Source organism: Taudactylus pleione, unplaced genomic scaffold (assembly GCF_031769625.1).
Source record: "Taudactylus pleione unplaced genomic scaffold, aTauple2 ptg000085l, whole genome shotgun sequence".
NCBI lineage: Eukaryota > Metazoa > Chordata > Amphibia > Anura > Myobatrachidae > Taudactylus > Taudactylus pleione.
The window spans coordinates 13,125,027-13,147,209 of NW_028284487.1; the positions used below are offsets into that span (position 1 = coordinate 13,125,027).

General features: G+C 37.2%; 13 non-coding genes across 13 annotated transcripts; all 13 read left to right on the forward strand.

Annotated features, from left to right (window-relative positions):
• The first annotated feature begins 2,041 nt into the window (after positions 1-2,041).
• TRNAQ-CUG (transfer RNA glutamine (anticodon CUG)) lies at positions 2,042-2,113 on the forward strand. Its single transcript has one exon. It is a non-coding gene; the product is annotated as a tRNA-Gln (tRNA).
• Positions 2,114-3,058: 945 nt separating this feature from the next.
• On the forward strand, positions 3,059-3,130 carry TRNAP-UGG (transfer RNA proline (anticodon UGG)). Its single transcript has one exon. It is a non-coding gene; the product is annotated as a tRNA-Pro (tRNA).
• A 945-nt stretch (positions 3,131-4,075) lies between these two features.
• On the forward strand, positions 4,076-4,147 carry TRNAQ-CUG (transfer RNA glutamine (anticodon CUG)). Its single transcript has one exon. It is a non-coding gene; the product is annotated as a tRNA-Gln (tRNA).
• Positions 4,148-5,092: 945 nt separating this feature from the next.
• TRNAQ-CUG (transfer RNA glutamine (anticodon CUG)) lies at positions 5,093-5,164 on the forward strand. Its single transcript has one exon. It is a non-coding gene; the product is annotated as a tRNA-Gln (tRNA).
• A 946-nt stretch (positions 5,165-6,110) lies between these two features.
• TRNAQ-CUG (transfer RNA glutamine (anticodon CUG)) lies at positions 6,111-6,182 on the forward strand. Its single transcript has one exon. It is a non-coding gene; the product is annotated as a tRNA-Gln (tRNA).
• A 3,993-nt stretch (positions 6,183-10,175) lies between these two features.
• On the forward strand, positions 10,176-10,247 carry TRNAQ-CUG (transfer RNA glutamine (anticodon CUG)). The gene has a single exon. It is a non-coding gene; the product is annotated as a tRNA-Gln (tRNA).
• Positions 10,248-12,206: 1,959 nt separating this feature from the next.
• Positions 12,207-12,278, forward strand: TRNAQ-CUG (transfer RNA glutamine (anticodon CUG)). The gene has a single exon. It is a non-coding gene; the product is annotated as a tRNA-Gln (tRNA).
• Positions 12,279-13,223: 945 nt separating this feature from the next.
• On the forward strand, positions 13,224-13,295 carry TRNAQ-CUG (transfer RNA glutamine (anticodon CUG)). The gene has a single exon. It is a non-coding gene; the product is annotated as a tRNA-Gln (tRNA).
• A 945-nt stretch (positions 13,296-14,240) lies between these two features.
• Positions 14,241-14,312, forward strand: TRNAP-UGG (transfer RNA proline (anticodon UGG)). Its single transcript has one exon. It is a non-coding gene; the product is annotated as a tRNA-Pro (tRNA).
• A 945-nt stretch (positions 14,313-15,257) lies between these two features.
• On the forward strand, positions 15,258-15,329 carry TRNAQ-CUG (transfer RNA glutamine (anticodon CUG)). The gene has a single exon. It is a non-coding gene; the product is annotated as a tRNA-Gln (tRNA).
• Positions 15,330-16,274: 945 nt separating this feature from the next.
• On the forward strand, positions 16,275-16,346 carry TRNAP-UGG (transfer RNA proline (anticodon UGG)). The gene has a single exon. It is a non-coding gene; the product is annotated as a tRNA-Pro (tRNA).
• A 1,961-nt stretch (positions 16,347-18,307) lies between these two features.
• On the forward strand, positions 18,308-18,379 carry TRNAQ-CUG (transfer RNA glutamine (anticodon CUG)). Its single transcript has one exon. It is a non-coding gene; the product is annotated as a tRNA-Gln (tRNA).
• Positions 18,380-20,337: 1,958 nt separating this feature from the next.
• TRNAQ-CUG (transfer RNA glutamine (anticodon CUG)) lies at positions 20,338-20,409 on the forward strand. Its single transcript has one exon. It is a non-coding gene; the product is annotated as a tRNA-Gln (tRNA).
• The last annotated feature ends 1,774 nt before the right edge of the window (positions 20,410-22,183 follow it).

Genomic DNA, 22,183 nt, shown 5'->3' on the forward strand with positions numbered 1-22,183 from the left:
GTCTATAGGTTCCATGGTGTAATGGTTAGCACTCTGAACTCTGAATCCGGTGATCCGAGTTTAAATCTCAGTGGGACCTTGTTTAAATTTTTTGTTGTAAAAAAAGTAAACAAATATGACACATTATAAAATATGTAAGTATTCGTGGCCGATTGGTTTTGGCGATGGACTAGAATTCCATTGGGGTCTCCGACCGCGTGTTCAAATACTGCCGACTACAATTTGGCTTGCTGGAAAATGTAATTGAAATAAATTTTAAACCAATACTCAAACATTTTAGAAACCATTCAGTGATCATAAACACCTGTAGAATAAACCAAAAATGCTTCCTTTCTTTGCCATGGGGGTGTGCCTACTATTATATTATCATAGTTATGTTATTTGCACCTGATACCAGCAATATTCCCCCATATCATCTAATTTATCAATCTCCTTCATGATTTACCATATCACCATGTACTTTAGCTTTCTCTAAAAAAATCATCATATCACCATTTTGGGCAATCACAATCTGGGATGTGAAATCCATTGCTACAGCACTCAAGAAGGTAGCAGAGGGTTTTTCTGGTTTGCCATAAAAAGTTATTTATACATAGAGTTGAAAACAATACACAGGGCGAGATTAACAATGGGGTGGATGGAGCTACAGTCCTCCACACAAAAAATAGGCCCACCATCAACTGTACGGTTGGCCATAAATCATAAGTATTAAAATTGTAGTTTTAGTTTTGTCATCAAACTATGTTATTTTTCTACTTTTCTGTATTTAGAAAGAAATTGGGGCTGACAGTGTAGGTGTTGTACACACCCACTTGGATCTGGCTACATCCACATAGCACTGGTCACAGCTCCTCCCCTTCTCAGTATAGGCACTGAAACATTTTAGCCCCTGACCCATGTGGTCCTTAATCCGGCCTTAATAATATGCAAATAGATTGGTATCATTTCAAAGATTTTAAGCACCTCCAGTTTAGTATACAGTTTATTATATGTGGACTGTTACAGCCCAGCATACTATGTCAATAGGTTCCATGGTGTAATGGTTAGCACTCTCGACTCTGAATCCAGTGATCCGAGTTCAAATCTTAGTGGGACCTTGTATAAATATTTATTGTAAAAATAGTTAACAAATATGACACATTATAAAATATGTATGTATTCGTGGCCGATTGGTTTTGGCGATGGACTAGAAATCTATTGGGGTCTCCCAGCGCGTGATCAAATACTGCCGACTACATTTTGGCTTGCTGGAAAAATGTCATTGAAATAAATTTTAAACCAATACTCAAACGTTTTAGAAACCATTCAGAGATCATAAACACCTGTAGAATAAACCAAAAATGCTTCCTTTTGTTGCCATGGGGGTAGTCCTACTATTATATTATCATAGTTATGTTATTTGCACCTGATACCAGCAATATTCCCCCATATCATATAATTTATCAATCTCCTTCATGTTTTACCATATCACCATGTACTTTAGCTTTCTCTAAAAAATCATCATATCACCATTTTGGGCAATCACAATCTGGGATGTGAAATCCATTGCTACAGCACTCAAAAAGGTAACAGAGGGTTTTTCTGGTTTGCCATAAAAAGTTAATTATACATAGAGTTGAAAACAATACACAGGGCGAGAATAACAATGGGGTGGATGGAGCTACAGTCCTCCACATAAAAATAGGCCAACCATCAACTGTACGGTTGGCCATAAATCATAAGTATTAAAATTGTAGTTTTAGTTTTCTCATCAAACTATGTTATTTTTCTACTTTTCTGTATTTAGAGAGAAATTGGGGCTGACAGTGTAGGCGTTGTACACACCCACTTGGATCTGGCTACATCCACATAGCACTGGTCACAGCTCCTCCCCTTCTCAGTATAGGCCCTGAAACATTTTAGCCCCTGACCCATGTGGTCCTTAATCCGGCCTTAACAATATGCAAATAGATTGGTAGCATTTCAAAGATTTTAAGCACCTCCAGTTTAGTATACAGTTTATTATATGTGGACTGTTACAGCCCGGCTTGCTATGTCAATAGGTTCCATGGTGTAATGGTTAGCACTCTGGACTCTGAATCCAGCGATCCGAGTTCAAATCTCGGTGGGAACTTGTTTAAATATTTATTGTAAAAATAGTAAACAAATATGACACATTATAAAATATGTATGTATTCTCTGCCGATTGGTTTTGGCGATGGACTAGAAATCCATTGGGGTCTCCCAGCGCGTGTTCAAATACTGCCGACTACATTTTGGCTTGCTGGAAAAATGTAATTGAAATAAATTTTAAACCAATACTCAAACATTTTAGAAACCATTCAGTGATCATAAACACCTGTAGAATAAACCAAAAATGCTTCCTTTCTTTGCCATGGGGGTGTGCATACTATTATATTATCATAGTTATGTTATTTGCACCTGATACCAGCAATATTCTCCCATATCATCTAATTTATCAATCTCCTACATGATTTACCATATCACCATGTACTTTAGCTTTCTCTAAAAAAATCATCATATCACCATTTTGGGCAATCACAATCTGGGATGTGAAATCCATTGCTACAGCACTCAAGAAGGTAGCAGAGGGTTTTTCTGGTTTGTCATAAAAAGTTATTTATACATAGAGTTGAAAACAATACACAGGGCGAGAATAACAATGGGGTGGATGGAGCTACAGTCCTCCACATAAAAATAGGCCCATCATCAACTGTACGGTTGGCCATAAATCATAAGTAATAAAATTGTAGTTTTAGTTTTCTCATCAAAGTTTGTTATTTTTCTACTTTTCTGTATTTAGAGAGAAATTGGGGATGACAGTGTAGGCGTTGTACACACCCACTTGGATCTGGCTACATCCACATACCACTGGTCACAGCTCCTCCCCTTCTCAGTATAGTCCCTGAAACATTTTAGCCCCTGACCCATGTGGCCCTTAATCCAGCATTAACAATATGCAAATAGTTTGGTAGCATTTCAAAGATTTTAAGCACCTCCAGGTTAGTATACAGTTTGTTATATGTGTACGGTTACAGCCTGTCATAAAGTGTCGATAGGTTCCATGGTGTAATGGTTAGCACTCTGGACATGGAATCCAGCGATCTGAGTTCAAATCTCGGTGGGACCTTGTTTTAAATGTTTATTGTGAAAATAGAGAACAAATATGACACTTAATAAAATATGTATGTATTCGTGGCCGAGTGGTTATGGCGATGGACTAGAAATCCATTGGGGTCTCCCAGCGCGTGTCTAAATACTGCCGACTACATTTTGGCTTGCTGGAAAAATGTAATTGAAATAAATTTTAAACCAATACTCAAACATTTTAGAAACCATTCAGTGATCATAAACACCTGTAGAATAAACCAAAAATACTTCCTTTCTTTGCCATGGGGGTGTGCCTACTATTATATTATCATAGTTATGTTATTTGCACCTGATACCAGCAATATTCCCCCATATCATCTAATTTATCAGTCTCCTTCATGATTTACCATATCACCATGTACTTTAGCTTTCTCTAAAAAATATTCATATCACCATTTTGGGCAATCACAATCTGGGAAGTGAAATCCATTGCTACAGCTCTCAAAAAGGTAATAGAGGGTTTTTCTGGTTTGCCATAAAAAGTTATTTATACATAGAGTTGAAAACAATACACAGGGCGAGAATAACAATGGGGTGGATGGAGCAACAGTCCTCCACATTAAAATAGGCCCACCATCAACTGTACGGTTGGCCATAAATCATAAGTATTAAAATTGTAGTTTTAGTTTTCTCATCAAACTATGTTATTTTTCTACTTTTCTGTATTTAGAGAGAAATTGGGGCTGACAGTGTAGGCGTTGTACACACCCACTTGGATCTGGCTACATCCACATAGCACTGGTCACAGCTCCTCCCCTTCTCAGTATAGGCCCTGAAACATTTTAGCCCCTGACCCATGTGGTCCTTAATCCGGCCTTAACAATATGCAAATAGATTGGTAGCATTTCAAAGATTTTAAGCACCTCCAGTTTAGTATACAGTTTATTATATGTGGACTGTTACAGCCCGGCTTACTATGTCAATAGGTTCCATGGTGTAATGGTTAGCACTCTGGACTCTGAATCCAGCGATCCGAGTTCAAATCTCGGTGGGACCTTGTTTAAATATTTATTGTAAAAATAGTTAACAAATATGACACATTATATAATATGTATGTATTCTCTGCCGATTGGTTTTGGCGATGGACTAGAAATCCATTGGGGTCTCCCAGCGCGTGTTCAAATACTGCCGACTACATTTTGGCTTGCTGGAAAAATGTAATTGAAATAAATTTTAAACCAATACTCAAACATTTTAGAAACCATTCAGTGATCATAAACACCTGTAGAATAAACCAAAAATGCTTCCTTTCTTTGCCATGGGGGTGTGCATACTATTATATTATCATAGTTATGTTATTTGCACCTGATACCAGCAATATTCTCCCATATCATCTAATTTATCAATCTCCTACATGATTTACCATATCACCATGTACTTTAGCTTTCTCTAAAAAAATCATCATATCACCATTTTGGGCAATCACAATCTGGGATGTGAAATCCATTGCTACAGCACTCAAGAAGGTAGCAGAGGGTTTTTCTGGTTTGCCATAAAAAGTTAATTATACATAGAGTTGAAAACAATACACAGGGCGAGAATAACAATGGGGTGGATGGAGCTACAGTCCTCCACTTAAAAATAGGCCCACCATCAACTGTACGGTTGGCCATAAATCATAAGTATTAAAATTGTAGTTTTAGTTTTCTCATCAAAGTATGTTATTTTTCTACTTTTCTGTATTTAGAGAGAAATTGGAGCTGACAGTGTAGGCGTTGTACACACCCACTTGGATCTGGCTACATCCACATAGCACTGGTCACAGCTCCTCCTCTTCTCAGTATAGGCCCTGAAACATTTTAGCCCCTGACCCATGTGGTCCTTAATCCGGCATTAACAATATGCAAATAGATTGGTAGCATTTCAAAGATTTTAAGCACCTCCAGTTTAGTATACAGTTTATTATATGTGGACTGTTACAGCCTGACATTATATGTCAATAGGTTCCATGGTGTAATGGTTAGCACTCTGGACTCTGAATCCAGCGATCCGAGTTCAAATCTCGGTGGGACCTTGTATAAATATTTATTGTAAAAATATTTAACAAATATGACACATTATAAAATATGTATGTATTCATGGCCGATTGGTTTTGGCGATGGACTAGAAATCCATTGGGGTCTCCCAGCGCGTGTTCAAATACTGACGACTACATTTTGGCTTGCTGGAAAAATGTCATTGAAATACATTTTAAACCAATACTCAAACGTTTTAGAAACCATTCAGTGATCATAAACGCCTGTAGAATAAACCAAAAATGCTTCCTTTCTTTGCCATGGGGTTGGGCCTACTATTTTATATTATCATAGTTATGTTATTTGCACCTGATACCAGCAATATTCCCCCATATCATTTAATTTATCAATCTCCTTCATGTTTTACCATATCACCATGTACTTTAGCTTTCTCTAAAAAATCATCATATCACCATTTTGGGCAATCACAATCTGGGATGTGAAATCCATTGCTACAGCACTCAAAAAGGTAACAGAGGGTTTTCCTGGTTTGCCATAAAAAGTTAATTATACATAGAGTTGAAAACAATACACAGGGCGAGAATAACAATGGGGTGGATGGAGCTACAGTCCTCCACTTAAAAATAGGCCCACCATCAACTGTACGGTTGGCCATAAATCATAAGTATTAAAATTGTAGTTTTTGTTTTCTCATCAAACTATGTTATTTTTCTACTTTTCTGTATTTAGAGAGAAATTGGAGCTGACAGTGTAGGCGTTGTACACACCCACTTGGATCTGGCTACATCCACATAGCACTGGTCACAGCTCCTCCTCTTCTCAGTATAGGCCCTGAAACATTTTAGCCCCTGACCCATGTGGTCCTTAATCCAGCCTTAACAATATGCAAATAGATTGGTAGCATTTCAAAGATTTTAAGCACCTCCAGTTTAGTATACAGTTTATTATATGTGGACTGTTACAGCCTGACATTATATGTCAATAGGTTCCATGGTGTAATGGTTAGCACTCTGGACTCTGAATCCAGCGATCCGAGTTCAAATCTCGGTGGGACCTTGTTTAAATATTTATTGTAAAAATAGTTAACAAATATGACACATTATATAATATGTATGTATTCTCTGCCGATTGGTTTTGGCGATGGACTAGAAATCCATTGGGGTCTCCCAGCGCGTGTTCAAATACTGCCGACTACATTTTGGCTTGCTGGAAAAATGTAATTGAAATAAATTTTAAACCAATACTCAAACATTTTAGAAACCATTCAGTGATCATAAACACCTGTAGAATAAACCAAAAATGCTTCCTTTCTTTGCCATGGGGGTGTGCATACTATTATATTATCATAGTTATGTTATTTGCACCTGATACCAGCAATATTCTCCCATATCATCTAATTTATCAATCTCCTACATGATTTACCATATCACCATGTACTTTAGCTTTCTCTAAAAAAATCATCATATCACCATTTTGGGCAATCACAATCTGGGATGTGAAATCCATTCCTACAGCACTCAAAAAGGTAACAGAGGGTTTTTCTGGTTTGCCATAAAAAGTTATTTATACATAGAGTTGAAAACAATACACAGGGCGAGAATAACAATGGGGTGGATGGAGCAACAGTCCTCCACATTAAAATAGGTCCATCATCAACTGTACGGTTGGCCATAAATCATAAGTACTAAAATTGTAGTTTTAGTTTTCTCATCAAACTATGTTATTTTTCTACTTTTCTGTATTTAGAGAGAAATTGGGGATTACAGTGTAGGCTTTGAACACACCCACTTGGATCTGGCTACATACACATAGCACTGGTCACAGCTCCTCCCCTTCTCAGTATAGTCCCTGAAACATTTTAGCCCCTGACCCATGTGGCCCTTAATCTGGCTTTAAGAATATGCAAATATTTTGGAAGCAATTCAAAGATTTTAAGCACCTTCAGGTTAGTATACAGTTTATTATATGTGTACCGTTACAGCCTGACATGATATGTCTATAGGTTCCATGGTGTAATGGTTAGCACTCTGAACTCTGAATCCGGTGATCCGAGTTTAAATCTCAGTGGGACCTTGTTTAAATTTTTTGTTGTAAAAAAAGTAAACAAATATGACACATTATAAAATATGTAAGTATTCGTGGCCGATTGGTTTTGGCGATGGACTAGAATTCCATTGGGGTCTCCGACCGCGTGTTCAAATACTGCCGACTACAATTTGGCTTGCTGGAAAATGTAATTGAAATAAATTTTAAACCAATACTCAAACATTTTAGAAACCATTCAGTGATCATAAACACCTGTAGAATAAACCAAAAATGCTTCCTTTCTTTGCCATGGGGGTGTGCCTACTATTATATTATCATAGTTATGTTATTTGCACCTGATACCAGCAATATTCCCCCATATCATCTAATTTATCAATCTCCTTCATGATTTACCATATCACCATGTACTTTAGCTTTCTCTAAAAAAATCATCATATCACCATTTTGGGCAATCACAATCTGGGATGTGAAATCCATTGCTACAGCACTCAAGAAGGTAGCAGAGGGTTTTTCTGGTTTGCCATAAAAAGTTATTTATACATAGAGTTGAAAACAATACACAGGGCGAGATTAACAATGGGGTGGATGGAGCTACAGTCCTCCACACAAAAAATAGGCCCACCATCAACTGTACGGTTGGCCATAAATCATAAGTATTAAAATTGTAGTTTTAGTTTTGTCATCAAACTATGTTATTTTTCTACTTTTCTGTATTTAGAAAGAAATTGGGGCTGACAGTGTAGGTGTTGTACACACCCACTTGGATCTGGCTACATCCACATAGCACTGGTCACAGCTCCTCCCCTTCTCAGTATAGGCACTGAAACATTTTAGCCCCTGACCCATGTGGTCCTTAATCCGGCCTTAATAATATGCAAATAGATTGGTATCATTTCAAAGATTTTAAGCACCTCCAGTTTAGTATACAGTTTATTATATGTGGACTGTTACAGCCCAGCATACTATGTCAATAGGTTCCATGGTGTAATGGTTAGCACTCTCGACTCTGAATCCAGTGATCCGAGTTCAAATCTTAGTGGGACCTTGTATAAATATTTATTGTAAAAATAGTTAACAAATATGACACATTATAAAATATGTATGTATTCGTGGCCGATTGGTTTTGGCGATGGACTAGAAATCTATTGGGGTCTCCCAGCGCGTGATCAAATACTGCCGACTACATTTTGGCTTGCTGGAAAAATGTCATTGAAATAAATTTTAAACCAATACTCAAACGTTTTAGAAACCATTCAGAGATCATAAACACCTGTAGAATAAACCAAAAATGCTTCCTTTTGTTGCCATGGGGGTAGTCCTACTATTATATTATCATAGTTATGTTATTTGCACCTGATACCAGCAATATTCCCCCATATCATATAATTTATCAATCTCCTTCATGTTTTACCATATCACCATGTACTTTAGCTTTCTCTAAAAAATCATCATATCACCATTTTGGGCAATCACAATCTGGGATGTGAAATCCATTGCTACAGCACTCAAAAAGGTAACAGAGGGTTTTTCTGGTTTGCCATAAAAAGTTAATTATACATAGAGTTGAAAACAATACACAGGGCGAGAATAACAATGGGGTGGATGGAGCTACAGTCCTCCACATAAAAATAGGCCAACCATCAACTGTACGGTTGGCCATAAATCATAAGTATTAAAATTGTAGTTTTAGTTTTCTCATCAAACTATGTTATTTTTCTACTTTTCTGTATTTAGAGAGAAATTGGGGCTGACAGTGTAGGCGTTGTACACACCCACTTGGATCTGGCTACATCCACATAGCACTGGTCACAGCTCCTCCCCTTCTCAGTATAGGCCCTGAAACATTTTAGCCCCTGACCCATGTGGTCCTTAATCCGGCCTTAACAATATGCAAATAGATTGGTAGCATTTCAAAGATTTTAAGCACCTCCAGTTTAGTATACAGTTTATTATATGTGGACTGTTACAGCCCGGCTTGCTATGTCAATAGGTTCCATGGTGTAATGGTTAGCACTCTGGACTCTGAATCCAGTGATTCCAGTTCAAATCTCAGTGTGAACTTGTTTAAATAATTATTGTAAAAAAGTAAACAAATATGACACATTATAAAATATGTATGTATTCGTGGCCGATTGGTTTTGGCGATGGACTAGAAATCCATTGGGGTCTCCCAGCGCATCTTCAAATACTGCCGACTACATTTTGGCTTGCTGGAAAAATGTAATTGAAATAAATTTTAAACCAATACTCAAACATTTTAGAAACCATTCAGAGATCATAAACACCTGTAGAATAAACCAAAAATGCTTCCTTTCTTTGCCATGGGGGTGTTCCTACTATTATATTATCATAGTTATGTTATTTGCACCTGATACCAGCAATATTCCCCCATATCATCTAATTTATCAATCTCCTTCATGATTTACCATATCACCATGTACTTTAGCTTTCTCTAAAAAATCATCATATCACCATTTTGGGCAATCACAATCTGGGTTGTGAAATCCATTGCTACAGCACTCAAAAAGGTAACAGAGGGTTTTCTGGTTTGCCATAAAAAGTTATTTATACATAGAGTTGAAAACAATACACAGGGAGAGAATAACAATGGGGTGGATGGAGCTACAGTCCTCCACATAAAAATAGGCCCACCATCAACTGTACGGTTGGCCATAAATCATAAGTATTAAAATTGAAGTTTTAGTTTTCTCATCAAAGTATGTTATTTTTCTACTTTTCTGTATTTAGAGAGAAATTGGAGCTGACAGTGTAGGCGTTGTACACACCCACTTGGATCTGGCTACATCCACATAGCACTGGTCACAGCTCCTCCCCTTCTCAGTATAGTCCCTGAAACATTTTAGCCCCTGACCCATGTGGTCCTTAATCCAGCCTTAACAATATGCAAATAGATTGGTAGCATTTCAAAGATTTTAAGCACCTCCAGTTTAGTATACAGTTTATTATATGTGGACTGTTACAGCCTGACATTATATGTCAATAGGTTCCATGGTGTAATGGTTAGCACTCTGGACCCTGAATCCAGCGATCCGAGTTCAAATCTCGGTGGGAACTTGTTTAAATATTTATTGTAAAAATAGTAAACAAATATGACACATTATAAAATATGTATGTATTCTCTGCCGATTGGTTTTGGCGATGGACTAGAAATCCATTGGGGTCTCCCAGCGCGTGTTCAAATACTGCCGACTACATTTTGGCTTGCTGGAAAAATGTAATTGAAATAAATTTTAAACCAATACTCAAACATTTTAGAAACCATTCAGTGATCATAAACACCTGTAGAATAAACCAAAAATGCTTCCTTTCTTTGCCATGGGGGTGTGCATACTATTATATTATCATAGTTATGTTATTTGCACCTGATACCAGCAATATTCTCCCATATCATCTAATTTATCAATCTCCTACATGATTTACCATATCACCATGTACTTTAGCTTTCTCTAAAAAAATCATCATATCACCATTTTGGGCAATCACAATCTGGGATGTGAAATCCATTGCTACAGCACTCAAGAAGGTAGCAGAGGGTTTTTCTGGTTTGCCATAAAAAGTTATTTATACATAGAGTTGAAAACAATACACAGGGCGAGAATAACAATGGGGTGGATGGAGCTACAGTCCTCCACATAAAAATAGGCCCATCATCAACTGTACGGTTGGCCATAAATCATAAGTAATAAAATTGTAGTTTTAGTTTTCTCATCAAAGTTTGTTATTTTTCTACTTTTCTATATTTAGAGAGAAATTGGGGCTGATAGTGTTGGCGTTGTACACACCCACTTGGATCTGGCTACATCCACATAGCACTGGTCACAGCTCCTCCCCTTCTCAGTATATGCCCTGAAACATTTTAGCCCCTGACCCATGTGGCCCTTAATCCGGCCTTAACAATATGCAAATAGTTTGGTAGCATTTCAAAGATTTTAAGCACCTCCAGTTTAGTATACAGTTTATTATATGTGGACTGTTACAGCCAGGCATACTATGTCAATAGGTTCCATGGTGTAATGGTTAGCACTCTGGACTCTGAATCCAGTGATTCCAGTTCAAATCTCAGTGGGAACTTGTTTAAATAATTATTGTAAAAAAGTAAACAAATATGACACATTATAAAATATGTATGTATTCGTGGCCGATTGGTTTTGGCGATGGACTAGAAATCCATTGGGGTCTCCCAGCGCATCTTCAAATACTGCCGACTACATTTTGGCTTGCTGGAAAAATGTCATTGAAATAAATTTTAAACCAATACTCAAACATTTTAGAAACCATTCAGAGATCATAAACACCTGTAGAATAAACCAAAAATGCTTCCTTTCTTTGCCATGGGGGTGTTCCTACTATTATATTATCATAGTTATGTTATTTGCACCTGATACCAGCAATATTCCCCCATATCATCTAATTTATCAATCTCCTTCATGATTTACCATATCACCATGTACTTTAGCTTTCTCTAAAAAATCATCATATCACCATTTTGGGCAATCACAATCTGGGTTGTGAAATCCATTGCTACAGCACTCAAAAAGGTAACAGAGGGTTTTCTGGTTTGCCATAAAAAGTTATTTATACATAGAGTTGAAAACAATACACAGGGAGAGAATAACAATGGGGTGGATGAAGCTACAGTCCTCCACATAAAAATAGGCCCACCATCAACTGTACGGTTGGCCATAAATCATAAGTATTAAAATTGTAGTTTTAGTTTTCTCATCAAAGTATGTTATTTTTCTACTTTTCTGTATTTAGAGAGAAATTGGAGCTGACAGTGTAGGCGTTGTACACACCCACTTGGATCTGGCTACATCCACATAGCACTGGTCACAGCTCCTCCCCTTCTCAGTATAGTCCCTGAAACATTTTAGCCCCTGACCCATGTGGTCCTTAATCCAGCCTTAACAATATGCAAATAGATTGGTAGCATTTCAAAGATTTTAAGCACCTCCAGTTTAGTATACAGTTTATTATATGTGGACTGTTACAGCCTGACATTATATGTCAATAGGTTCCATGGTGTAATGGTTAGCACTCTGGACCCTGAATCCAGCGATCCGAGTTCAAATCTCGGTGGGAACTTGTTTAAATATTTATTGTAAAAATAGTAAACAAATATGACACATTATAAAATATGTATGTATTCTCTGCCGATTGGTTTTGGCGATGGACTAGAAATCCATTGGGGTCTCCCAGCGCGTGTTCAAATACTGCCGACTACATTTTGGCTTGCTGGAAAAATGTAATTGAAATAAATTTTAAACCAATACTCAAACATTTTAGAAACCATTCAGTGATCATAAACACCTGTAGAATAAACCAAAAATGCTTCCTTTCTTTGCCATGGGGGTGTGCATACTATTATATTATCATAGTTATGTTATTTGCACCTGATACCAGCAATATTCTCCCATATCATCTAATTTATCAATCTCCTACATGATTTACCATATCACCATGTACTTTAGCTTTCTCTAAAAAAATCATCATATCACCATTTTGGGCAATCACAATCTGGGATGTGAAATCCATTGCTACAGCACTCAAGAAGGTAGCAGAGGGTTTTTCTGGTTTGCCATAAAAAGTTAATTATACATAGAGTTGAAAACAATACACAGGGCGAGAATAACAATGGGGTGGATGGAGCTACAGTCCTCCACATAAAAATAGGCCAACCATCAACTGTACGGTTGGCCATAAATCATAAGTATTAAAATTGTAGTTTTAGTTTTCTCATCAAACTATGTTATTTTTCTACTTTTCTGTATTTAGAGAGAAATTGGGGCTGACAGTGTAGGCGTTGTACACACCCACTTGGATCTGGCTACATCCACATAGCACTGGTCACAGCTCCTCCCCTTCTCAGTATAGGCCCTGAAACATTTTAGCCCCTGACCCATGTGGTCCTTAATCCGGCCTTAACAATATGCAAATAGATTGGTAGCATTTCAAAGATTTTAAGCACCTCCAGTTTAGTATACAGTTTATTATATGTGGACTGTTACAGCCCGGCTTGCTATGTCAATAGGTTCCATGGTGTAATGGTTAGCACTCTGGACTCTGAATCCAGCGATCCGAGTTCAAATCTCGGTGGGAACTTGTTTAAATATTTATTGTAAAAATAGTAAACAAATATGACACATTATAAAATATGTATGTATTCTCTGCCGATTGGTTTTGGCGATGGACTAGAAATCCATTGGGGTCTCCCAGCGCGTGTTCAAATACTGCCGACTACATTTTGGCTTGCTGGAAAAATGTAATTGAAATAAATTTTAAACCAATACTCAAACATTTTAGAAACCATTCAGTGATCATAAACACCTGTAGAATAAACCAAAAATGCTTCCTTTCTTTGCCATGGGGGTGTGCATACTATTATATTATCATAGTTATGTTATTTGCACCTGATACCAGCAATATTCTCCCATATCATCTAATTTATCAATCTCCTACATGATTTACCATATCACCATGTACTTTAGCTTTCTCTAAAAAAATCATCATATCACCATTTTCGGCAATCACAATCTGGGATGTGAAATCCATTGCTACAGCACTCAAGAAGGTAGCAGAGGGTTTTTCTGGTTTGTCATAAAAAGTTATTTATACATAGAGTTGAAAACAATACACAGGGCGAGAATAACAATGGGGTGGATGGAGCTACAGTCCTCCACATAAAAATAGGCCCATCATCAACTGTACGGTTGGCCATAAATCATAAGTAATAAAATTGTAGTTTTAGTTTTCTCATCAAAGTTTGTTATTTTTCTACTTTTCTGTATTTAGAGAGAAATTGGGGATGACAGTGTAGGCGTTGTACACACCCACTTGGATCTGGCTACATCCACATACCACTGGTCACAGCTCCTCCCCTTCTCAGTATAGTCCCTGAAACATTTTAGCCCCTGACCCATGTGGCCCTTAATCCAGCATTAACAATATGCAAATAGATTGGTAGCATTTCAAAGATTTTAAGCACCTCCAGGTTAGTATACAGTTTGTTATATGTGTACGGTTACAGCCTGTCATAAAGTGTCGATAGGTTCCATGGTGTAATGGTTAGCACTCTGGACATGGAATCCAGCGATCTGAGTTCAAATCTCAGTGGGACCTTGTTTTAAATGTTTATTGTGAAAATAGAGAACAAATATGACACTTAATAAAATATGTATGTATTCGTGGCCGAGTGGTTATGGCGATGGACTAGAAATCCATTGGGGTCTCCCAGCGCGTGTCTAAATACTGCCGACTACATTTTGGCTTGCTGGAAAAATGTAATTGAAATAAATTTTAAACCAATACTCAAACATTTTAGAAACCATTCAGTGATCATAAACACCTGTAGAATAAACCAAAAATACTTCCTTTCTTTGCCATGGGGGTGTGCCTACTATTATATTATCATAGTTATGTTATTTGCACCTGATACCAGCAATATTCCCCCATATCATCTAATTTATCAGTCTCCTTCATGATTTACCATATCACCATGTACTTTAGCTTTCTCTAAAAAATATTCATATCACCATTTTGGGCAATCACAATCTGGGAAGTGAAATCCATTGCTACAGCTCTCAAAAAGGTAATAGAGGGTTTTTCTGGTTTGCCATAAAAAGTTATTTATACATAGAGTTGAAAACAATACACAGGGCGAGAATAACAATGGGGTGGATGGAGCAACAGTCCTCCACATTAAAATAGGCCCACCATCAACTGTACGGTTGGCCATAAATCATAAGTATTAAAATTGTAGTTTTAGTTTTCTCATCAAACTATGTTATTTTTCTACTTTTCTGTATTTAGAGAGAAATTGGGGCTGACAGTGTAGGCGTTGTACACACCCACTTGGATCTGGCTACATCCACATAGCACTGGTCACAGCTCCTCCCCTTCTCAGTATAGGCCCTGAAACATTTTAGCCCCTGACCCATGTGGTCCTTAATCCGGCCTTAACAATATGCAAATAGATTGGTAGCATTTCAAAGATTTTAAGCACCTCCAGTTTAGTATACAGTTTATTATATGTGGACTGTTACAGCCCGGCTTACTATGTCAATAGGTTCCATGGTGTAATGGTTAGCACTCTGGACTCTGAATCCAGCGATCCGAGTTCAAATCTCGGTGGGAACTTGTTTAAATATTTATTGTAAAAATAGTAAACAAATATGACACATTATAAAATATGTATGTATTCTCTGCCGATTGGTTTTGGCGATGGACTAGAAATCCATTGGGGTCTCCCAGCGCGTGTTCAAATACTGCCGACTACATTTTGGCTTGCTGGAAAAATGTAATTGAAATAAATTTTAAACCAATACTCAAACATTTTAGAAACCATTCAGTGATCATAAACACCTGTAGAATAAACCAAAAATGCTTCCTTTCTTTGCCATGGGGGTGTGCATACTATTATATTATCATAGTTATGTTATTTGCACCTGATACCAGCAATATTCTCCCATATCATCTAATTTATCAATCTCCTACATGATTTACCATATCACCATGTACTTTAGCTTTCTCTAAAAAAATCATCATATCACCATTTTCGGCAATCACAATCTGGGATGTGAAATCCATTGCTACAGCACTCAAGAAGGTAGCAGAGGGTTTTTCTGGTTTGTCATAAAAAGTTATTTATACATAGAGTTGAAAACAATACACAGGGCGAGAATAACAATGGGGTGGATAGAGCTACAGTCCTCCACATAAAAATAGGCCCATCATCAACTGTACGGTTGGCCATAAATCATAAGTAATAAAATTGTAGTTTTAGTTTTCTCATCAAAGTTTGTTATTTTTCTACTTTTCTGTATTTAGAGAGAAATTGGGGATGACAGTGTAGGCGTTGTACACACCCACTTGGATCTGGCTACATCCACATACCACTGGTCACAGCTCCTCCCCTTCTCAGTATAGTCCCTGAAACATTTTAGCCCCTGACCCATGTGGCCCTTAATCCAGCATTAACAATATGCAAATAGTTTGGTAGCATTTCAAAGATTTTAAGCACCTCCAGGTTAGTATACAGTTTGTTATATGTGTACGGTTACAGCCTGTCATAAAGTGTCGATAGGTTCCATGGTGTAATGGTTAGCACTCTGGACATGGAATCCAGCGATCTGAGTTCAAATCTCGGTGGGACCTTGTTTTAAATGTTTATTGTGAAAATAGAGAACAAATATGACACTTAATAAAATATGTATGTATTCGTGGCCGAGTGGTTATGGCGATAGACTAGAAATCCATTGGGGTCTCCCAGCGCGTGTCTAAATACTGCCGACTACATTTTGGCTTGCTGGAAAAATGTAATTGAAATAAATTTTAAACCAATACTCAAACATTTTAGAAACCATTCAGTGATCATAAACACCTGTAGAATAAACCAAAAATACTTCCTTTCTTTGCCATGGGGGTGTGCCTACTATTATATTATCATAGTTATGTTATTTGCACCTGATACCAGCAATATTCCCCCATATCATCTAATTTATCAGTCTCCTTCATGATTTACCATATCACCATGTACTTTAGCTTTCTCTAAAAAATATTCATATCACCATTTTGGGCAATCACAATCTGGGAAGTGAAATCCATTGCTACAGCTCTCAAAAAGGTAATAGAGGGTTTTTCTGGTTTGCCATAAAAAGTTATTTATACATAGAGTTGAAAACAATACACAGGGCGAGAATAACAATGGGGTGGATGGAGCAACAGTCCTCCACATTAAAATAGGCCCACCATCAACTGTACGGTTGGCCATAAATCATAAGTATTAAAATTGTAGTTTTAGTTTTCTCATCAAACTATGTTATTTTTCTACTTTTCTGTATTTAGAGAGAAATTGGGGCTGACAGTGTAGGCGTTGTACACACCCATTTGGATCTGGCTACATCCACATAGCACTGGTCACAGCTCCTCCCCTTCTCAGTATAGGCCCTGAAACATTTTAGCCCCTGACCCATGTGGTCCTTAATCCGGCCTTAACAATATGCAAATAGATTGGTAGCATTTCAAAGATTTTAAGCACCTCCAGTTTAGTATACAGTTTATTATATGTGGACTGTCACAGCCCGGCATCCTATGTCAATAGGTTCCATGGTGTAATGGTTAGCACAATGGACTCTAAATCCAGTGATCCAAATTCAAATCTCAGTGGGACCTTGTATAAATATTTATTGTAAAAATATTTAACAAATATGACACATTATAAAATATGTATGTATTCATGGCCGATTGGTTTTGGCGATGGACTAGAAATCCATTGGGGTCTCCCAGCGCGTGTTCAAATACTGACGACTACATTTTGGCATGCTTGAAAAATGTCATTGAAATTAATTTTAAACCAATACTCAAACGTTTTAGAAACCATTCAGTGATCATAAACGCCTGTAGAATAAACCAAAAATGCTTCCTTTCTTTGCCATGGGGGTGGGCCTACTATTATATTATCATAGTTATGTTATTTGCACCTGATACCAGCAATATTCCCCCATATCATTTAATTTATCAATCTCCTTCATGTTTTACCATATCACCATGTACTTTAGCTTTCTCTAAAAAATCATCATATCACCATTTTGGGCAATCACAATCTGGGATGTGAAATCCATTGCTACAGCACTCAAAAAGGTAACAGAGGGTTTTCCTGGTTTGCCATAAAAAGTTAATTATACATAGAGTTGAAAACAATACACAGGGCGAGAATAACAATGGGGTGGATGGAGCTACAGTCCTCCACTTAAAAATAGGCCCACCATCAACTGTACGGTTGGCCATAAATCATAAGTATTAAAATTGTAGTTTTAGTTTTCTCATCAAACTATGTTATTTTTCTAGTTTTCTGTATTTAGAGAGAAATTGGAGCTGACAGTGTAGGCGTTGTACACACCCACTTGGATCTGGCTACATCCACATAGCACTGGTCACAGCTCCTCCTCTTCTCAGTATAGGCCCTGAAACATTTTAGCCCCTGACCCATGTGGTCCTTAATCCGGCATTAACAATATGCAAATAGATTGGTAGCATTTCAAAGATTTTAAGCACCTCCAGTTTAGTATACAGTTTATTATATGTGGACTGTTACAGCCTGACATTATATGTCAATAGGTTCCATGGTGTAATGGTTAGCACTCTGGACTCTGAATCCAGCAATCCGAGTTCAAATCTCGGTGGGACCTTGTATAAATATTTATTGTAAAAATATTTAACAAATATGACACATTATAAAATATGTATGTATTCATGGCCGATTGGTTTTGGCGATGGACTAGAAATCCATTGGGGTCTCCCAGCGCGTGTTCAAATACTGCCGACTACATTTTGGCTTGCTGGAAAAATGTCATTGAAATAAATTTTAAACCAATACTCAAACGTTTTAGAAACCATTCAGAGATCATAAACACCTGTAGAATAAACCAAAAATGCTTCCTTTCTTTGCCATGGGGGTGTTCCTACTATTATATTATCATAGTTATGTTATTTGCACCTGATACCAGCAATATTCCCCCATATCATCTAATTTATCAATCTCCTTCATGATTTACCATATCACCAAGTACTTTAGCTTTCTCTAAAAAATCATCATATCACCATTTTGGGCAATCACAATCTGGGATGTGAAATCCATTGCTACAGCACTCAAAAAGGTAACAGAGGGTTTTTCTGGTTTGCCATAAAAAGTTATTTACACATAGAGTTGAAAACAATACACAGGGCGATAGTAACAATGGGGTGGATGGAGCTACAGTCCTCCACATAAAAATAGGCTCACCATCAACTTTACGGTTGGCCATAAATCATAAGTATTAAAATTGTAGTTTTAGTTTCCTCATCAAACTATGTTATTTCTCTACTTTTCTATATTTAGAGAGAAATTGGGGCTGATAGTGTTGGCGTTGTACACACCCACTTGGATCTGGCTACATCCACATAGCACTGGTCACAGCTCCTCCCCTTCTCAGTATATGCCCTGAAACATTTTAGCCCCTGACCCATGTGGCCCTTAATCCGGCCTTAACAATATGCAAATAGTTTGGTAGCATTTCAAAGATTTTAAGCACCTCCAGTTTAGTATACAGTTTATTATATGTGGACTGTTACAGCCAGGCATACTATGTCAATAGGTTCCATGGTGTAATGGTTAGCACTCTGGACTCTGAATCCAGTGATTCCAGTTCAAATCTCAGTGTGAACTTGTTTAAATAATTATTGTAAAAAAGTAAACAAATATGACACATTATAAAATATGTATGTATTCGTGGCCGATTGGTTTTGGCGATGGACTAGAAATCCATTGGGGTCTCCCAGCGCATCTTCAAATACTGCCGACTACATTTTGGCTTGCTGGAAAAATGTAATTGAAATAAATTTTAAACCAATACTCAAACATTTTAGAAACCATTCAGAGATCATAAACACCTGTAGAATAAACCAAAAATGCTTCCTTTCTTTGCCATGGGGGTGTTCCTACTATTATATTATCATAGTTATGTTATTTGCACCTGATATCAGCAATATTCCCCCATATCATCTAATTTATCAATCTCCTTCATGATTTACCATATCACCATGTACTTTAGCTTTCTCTAAAAAATCATCATATCACCATTTTGGGCAATCACAATCTGGGTTGTGAAATCCATTGCTACAGCACTCAAAAAGGTAACAGAGGGTTTTCTGGTTTGCCATAAAAAGTTATTTATACATAGAGTTGAAAACAATACACAGGGAGAGAATAACAATGGGGTGGATGGAGCTACAGTCCTCCACATAAAAATAGGCCCACCATCAACTGTACGGTTGGCCATAAATCATAAGTATTAAAATTGAAGTTTTAGTTTTCTCATCAAAGTATGTTATTTTTCTACTTTTCTGTATTTAGAGAGAAATTGGAGCTGACAGTGTAGGCGTTGTACACACCCACTTGGATCTGGCTACATCCACATAGCACTGGTCACAGCTCCTCCCCTTCTCAGTATAGTCCCTGAAACATTTTAGCCCCTGACCCATGTGGTCCTTAATCCAGCCTTAACAATATGCAAATAGATTGGTAGCATTTCAAAGATTTTAAGCACCTCCAGTTTAGTATACAGTTTATTATATGTGGACTGTTACAGCCTGACATTATATGTCAATAGGTTCCATGGTGTAATGGTTAGCACTCTGGACCCTGAATCCAGCGATCCGAGTTCAAATCTCGGTGGGAACTTGTTTAAATATTTATTGTAAAAATAGTAAACAAATATGACACATTATAAAATATGTATGTATTCTCTGCCGATTGGTTTTGGCGATGGACTAGAAATCCATTGGGGTCTCCCAGCGCGTGTTCAAATACTGCCGACTACATTTTGGCTTGCTGGAAAAATGTAATTGAAATAAATTTTAAACCAATACTCAAACATTTTAGAAACCATTCAGTGATCATAAACACCTGTAGAATAAACCAAAAATGCTTCCTTTCTTTGCCATGGGGGTGTGCATACTATTATATTATCATAGTTATGTTATTTGCACCTGATACCAGCAATATTCTCCCATATCATCTAATTTATCAATCTCCTACATGATTTACCATATCACCATGTACTTTAGCTTTCTCTAAAAAAATCATCATATCACCATTTTGGGCAATCACAATCTGGGATGTGAAATCCATTGCTACAGCACTCAAGAAGGTAGCAGAGGGTTTTTCTGGTTTGCCATAAAAAGTTATTTATACATAGAGTTGAAAACAATACACAGGGCGAGAATAACAATGGGGTGGATGGAGCTACAGTCCTCCACATAAAAATAGGCCCATCATCAACTGTACGGTTGGCCATAAATCATAAGTAATAAAATTGTAGTTTTAGTTTTCTCATCAAAGTTTGTTATTTTTCTACTTTTCTATATTTAGAGAGAAATTGGGGCTGATAGTGTTGGCGTTGTACACACCCACTTGGATCTGGCTACATCCACATAGCACTGGTCACAGCTCCTCCCCTTCTCAGTATATGCCCTGAAACATTTTAGCCCCTGACCCATGTGGCCCTTAATCCGGCCTTAACAATATGCAAATAGTTTGGTAGCATTTCAAAGATTTTAAGCACCTCCAGTTTAGTATACAGTTTATTATATGTGGACTGTTACAGCCAGGCATACTATGTCAATAGGTTCCATGGTGTAATGGTTAGCACTCTGGACTCTGAATCCAGTGATTCCAGTTCAAATCTCAGTGGGAACTTGTTTAAATAATTATTGTAAAAAAGTAAACAAATATGACACATTATAAAATATGTATGTATTCGTGGCCGATTGGTTTTGGCGGTGGACTAGAAATCCATTGGGGTCTCCCAGCGCATCTTCAAATACTGCCGACTACATTTTGGCTTGCTGGAAAAATGTCATTGAAATAAATTTTAAACCAATACTCAAACATTTTAGAAACCATTCAGAGATCATAAACACCTGTAGAATAAACCAAAAATGCTTCCTTTCTTTGCCATGGGGGTGTTCCTACTATTATATTATCATAGTTATGTTATTTGCACCTGATACCAGCAATATTCCCCCATATCATCTAATTTATCAATCTCCTTCATGATTTACCATATCACCATGTACTTTAGCTTTCTCTAAAAAATCATCATATCACCATTTTGGGCAATCACAATCTGGGTTGTGAAATCCATTGCTACAGCACTCAAAAAGGTAACAGAGGGTTTTCTGGTTTGCCATAAAAAGTTATTTATACATAGAGTTGAAAACAATACACAGGGAGAGAATAACAATGGGGTGGATGGAGCTACAGTCCTCCACATAAAAATAGGCCCACCATCAACTGTACGGTTGGCCATAAATCATAAGTATTAAAATTGTAGTTTTAGTTTTCTCATCAAAGTATGTTATTTTTCTACTTTTCTGTATTTAGAGAGAAATTGGAGCTGACAGTGTAGGCGTTGTACACACCCACTTGGATCTGGCTACATCCACATAGCACT